This window comes from Papaver somniferum, chromosome 2 (genome assembly GCF_003573695.1).
Source record: "Papaver somniferum cultivar HN1 chromosome 2, ASM357369v1, whole genome shotgun sequence".
Lineage (NCBI taxonomy): Eukaryota > Viridiplantae > Streptophyta > Magnoliopsida > Ranunculales > Papaveraceae > Papaver > Papaver somniferum.
This window is the reverse complement of record NC_039359.1, coordinates 161,328,800-161,333,835: the sequence shown is the minus strand read 5'-3', so window position 1 is coordinate 161,333,835 and position 5,036 is coordinate 161,328,800. Positions and strand designations below refer to the sequence as shown.

At 38.5% G+C, this 5,036-nt stretch overlaps 1 pseudogene; it reads left to right on the top strand.

The window, feature by feature from the left end:
• Positions 1-1,074: 1,074 nt before the first annotated feature.
• Positions 1,075-1,174, top strand: LOC113354702 (annotated as a pseudogene).
• The last annotated feature ends 3,862 nt before the right edge of the window (positions 1,175-5,036 follow it).

Genomic DNA, 5,036 nt, shown 5'->3' with positions numbered 1-5,036 from the left:
ATAAAGGAAGGTTTATGGTAACTTGCTTAAAAACCTCCACTATGTCATTAAAGTTCGATTCCTTCTTGTTGGTACTAATAGATGAGGAAATGGGGCTCTAGGCATAAAATCAGACCTTTCAGGAACCGAATTCACATCATCAGAAACTTTATCAGTCTCTTCAGCTACTGGTCCTGAGAGGTGAGATCCTGAGGGGTGAACTACAGTATGTTCACTATCGGGCATGGTTACCTTATTGTCTACAACTCTACCACTTCTAAGGGTTCTAACAGCATTCAATTGATTCGATGGTTTTGCACCTAATTCATGAACTCCTCTAGGGTTGGGTTGTGTTTGACTAGGAAACTTACCTTTTTCTCTCAAAGAATCACTTATCAGACCAACCTGGGTTTTTAACTCGGAAATAGCCTGACTATTTTCTTGTCCTATCCTGTTACTAGCTTGTAGACTTGTTCTACGGATAACTGAAATTTTGCAGTTTGCTGAGTTAACAAGGCGAGAGATTCCTCTAAACTTAGGATTTTCTTATCTGACTGATTCTGAAACTGAGCTAGTCCTGAAGGATTCTTAGTATAGCCAAAACCTGGGGGAGCATTAGAATTACTAAACTGACCTTGACTTTGGCCCTTAGACCACGAAAGGTTCGGATGGTTTCTCCAACCAGGATTATAGGTTTCTGAATATGGGTCAATCTTTTGACGGTTATCAAATCTAGTGTTATTATAAAGAGCATTGGCTTGCTCTTCAATATTCTGGCCTTCCCAAAAAGGCTCCACTCTACCACTAGTCTGGCCCACTTCTAAGGCTTCTAACCTTTTTGCTATAGCAGCAATTTTGGCATCTGATTCATAGCCTCCTTCTACCCTATTAACGTTTCCTCTACTTAAAAGAATTGTTTTCTGGGGTGCCCTACTATTTTCCCATTGCTGGGTTTTTTCGGCGATTTCATTAAAAAATTCCATCGCCGCATCAACAGTTTGGTTTTCAAATCCACCAGTGCATAGAGACTCAACCATGGTCGTTGTGGAATAATCTAAACCCTCATAAAGGATCTGAACTAGCCTAACCTTTTCTAAACCATGATGAGGACACTGGGATAATAAATCATTGAACCTTTCCAAATACCTATATAAAGATTCTCCCTCTTGTTGTGAAAATGTGCATATTTGCGTCCTAATAGACGATGTTTTGTGCCTAGGGAAAAACTTATTGAAAAAGGCAGATGTAAGTTGTTCATATGTCTCAATTGACTCGGAGTCCAAACTATACAGCCACGACTTGGCCTTATCTTTCAGGGAAAATGGGAATAACCTAAGTTTCAAAGCATCATCATCTAAGCCTCTAATTCTTAGAGTACTACAAATTTCCTCAAAATCCCTAACATGGTAATAAGGGTTTTCATTTTTTCCCTAAAAAGATTGGGAGCATCTGTAAGGTCCCAGGTTTCAGTTCATAGGGTGCCTCCGTTTCAGCTAACTTAATACACGAAGGACGAGTAGTCCTAGTTGGATTCAACAAAGCTTTCAAAGTTGCCATTTCTGGCGCTATCGGAGCAACAGGGATTCTCTCCTCAGTCAAAGGACGTTCAAAAACAGACTCTTCAAAAGTCGGACTTTCTAGATTAAGGTAATCGAGACGCTTCGAACTACTAGGTTTCTCTTTAACAAATCTACCTAGTGCGTCTCTTTTACGTTCAGGCATACAATAGAATTTTCTAAATTGGAAGGGTAAGCAAACACAGATCAAGGCCGACTCAACCAAATCAAACCTATTGATTTCTAGCAAACAAAAAGCATGATGGCTCCACTTAGATTGTTTCTAGACCAGCTTCTAATCCTTCGAACGGGAATTCGTTACAATTTAAGCAAACCCCTCTGGAATCAATCCGAGTTAACGTAAGTTGAATAGAGGCGAGGGAAGCTCGGTGGAGCTTTGATACCCAAGGCCTCACCGGTATTACAAGGTGGCGCAATCACGCATTCAACTTACAGAAACTGTCAAGAACTTCGAAGTATGCTTAAAATAGTAACCAATATTTTTCGAATGACTTTCCTGTTAAGCTCGTTATCCTATCGGTCTCGTTCTAGTCAAAATTTTAGGCTTAGGTTCGCGTAGGTTACGTGTTCCTAAAGCGGGCAAGAAGAGAACGGTGATGAAATCCGAACCCTTATCTTGTATGGCTAGGCCTTGCCCTTTACTAGAAAAATAAATTTCCGTATTCAGTCCTCAACATATATGCATACGAAGGAGTCCAGTAACTCGCTGACAGGGGATTCGCGAGTGTTTAGAATCTTACCTCCCATTCCAGACGGGGGATGAATCGGTTGTAGTCGACTCGGGTCACTGACTCCGATGTCTAGTGTACGAACCCAAGGTGCAGAAACAATATCGTAATTGTCCTCCTTCTCTGCAAACAGTTTATATTTAAAGTACCCTTTCGTAGGGTAATAAAAAAAATAATGTCCCAAAGTCCAAAAGTCCAAAGAAAAAAAAAGTAAAGAAAAATTACAAAAATAATAAACCCTAATACAATTTTTTTTTCTAAAAGAAAATAAACAAACCCTAAACTAAAATTGTCTAAAATAAAGTTGTCTTCTTTTATGTTCTTTTTGCTTTAATCTTTAGCTCCAAGTCTTTATGAAATCACCAAACTCTTTGGCTCAATTTTCTTTATGATCCAGAACCTGTAGACAAAAGATAAATACCCAAAAATATAAAAAAGGACAAAAATAATAAAAAATAAAATAAATCTAAAACCCTAAAAACAAGTCCGCGTCGGCGGCGCCAAAAATTGATGTGATTTGTAGATAGTGGTAAAAGTGGTTCGATTCTCAGACTTGTGAAGGATATTAATTAGACTTAAATTCTAATATTAAAATAGAAAACTCACTAAAAATTATAGCAAACTCAATCAAAGTTGATATCAATATTAAAAGAACTCTGAGGCTAAGATTCCACTATTTTCCAAATTCAAAGTGATTTAATCCAATATTTATATTCATGCAATTTTTTTCGTTCAATTTGATTATAAACTATTGCAACAAGTAGATTCTCAAAATAACAAGTGTAAATCCGAAGCATAGAACATCAAAAACCTAGGTCCAAGCATGCTCTATCAAAAGAAATAACAATTGCTTAACAAGAATCATTCAAACAATTTTCACTGAAGGCAAAACAGTCATAAAAATAATTGCAATAAATAAATAAATAAGAATATACCACTTTTTGTTAGAAAAATAGCTTCCTCTATCGCCTTAGCAATGGGGTTTAGCTCCTCATATTAATCACTTGCTCAAAATACATGTTTGTTGCTCAAAAGTTGATTAAAAGAGTGAAATGTGTAAAGCAGCTGATTTGCAACAGCGTAAAAGTGTTACAGATCTCTGGTACATAGAAGAACAATGATTACTGTTGTATATAAACGCTACTTATCTTCTGCTGTTGAACAACGACACTGTTCTGCGATTGTTCCTCGTGCGTCAATGTTCTTCGCGTTCTTGAGCTGTGCAGCAGCAGCAGCAGAAACAGAGTTTGATAAAACTCTGATTTCTTATTCTCTGGATCTCCTCAGGTCCCCAAAATCTCGACACCCCTTCTATATGACCCAAACAATATATTTATATCAACAATACCGATTAAATCTCTCCCAAATCTTCCAAAATCTCTTTCCTTCTCTTCACGGCAAAGTTACGGCAATTTCTTGTTTTAGAATTTATACACATTTTTGAGCTTTCCTTTTTATTCTAAACTCTTCCTTAGATAGATACAAATCTTTGGGAAGGTTCATAGCACTTCAATCTCTCTAAAATTCCCTAAAACAGGTCACACACGTGACTTTCCATATTTTCTGTTGTGATAAAAATCCGTCGATTGAGCCCAGTCTAATCGATTTCAACACCCATATCAGATTCCTAGACCCATAAGGAGTCTATCCTATGAAAATCAGAGGTTTAATCGACCTCAAACTCCTCCAAATCAAGAACCCTGAAATCTGTTCTTCACTGGCAAGACATTTCCCGCCAAAAACTTGGTTTTTGAAATGTTGAAGATGGTCGCCCCCTATCCAGAGTAAGGGTACGATTAGCAGCTGCCTGGAAATGGGATGCCCCTTAGTAATTAGGTTACTCTTTATCCAAAGTGAGGGTCCGAGTAGCAAATGTCCTCCCATGAACGCAAAAAACACTTTTCGAGCCAATTTCGCCGCAAAATCTTATTTTTCCAAAAACACCTGCAAAGACATAAAAAGCCAAAATAAATACAAAATCGAGCACTAACTATATATACAATTAAGATTATATCAGACACAAAAATGTGTCTATCAGAATGTCACGGTAGAATTAAGCTATTGTAGAAGGGATATTAGCCAGTTAAAGTGTCATACCCATTCTGAAAGGTGCACAGTCGGGGAGCAACAAGTGTTGCCGACATCCTGAAGGCGCTTAGCCCGCTCAAGAGTTATGTATGGAGGGCCGCCAGGATCTATAAACGGTCTCTCTACATAGTCTGGGAACAATGAGTGTCACCGACATCCTGAAGGCGTTAAGATCTCAATCATACGGAGAACCACCCAATCGTTCTTCTATGTAGAGGGGGGTCTCTTTATGTAGTCATGGAACAGTGAGTATCACGGATGTCCTTAAGGCGTTAAGTTCTCAATCATACGGAGAACCGCCCAATTATAATATTCTACATAGAGGTCATGATGAAATGCGAGGCATCGAACGCTCAGCTAGTGGAGGCCTTTCGAGAAACATATTCATCATGGCTCGTAAAACACGAATCATCACATGCATTCCTGAAGCCGTATCAGAAACATGCAGTATCATGATTTTACGATTTTTACCTTTGTCGAAAATCCACCATCAAGCAGCCAGTACATGCTTCTTAGGGCAAGCGTCATTCGTACCCTGAAGTGCATGTGCTTCAATGACGAAACAACCTCTCAATCACCATCTCATTGCACTTAGATCCCAGAAAGAAGTTTCGCCATCTGTAATTTATATTGGGAAATCCCTTCACGGAATCAGGAAGCAGCG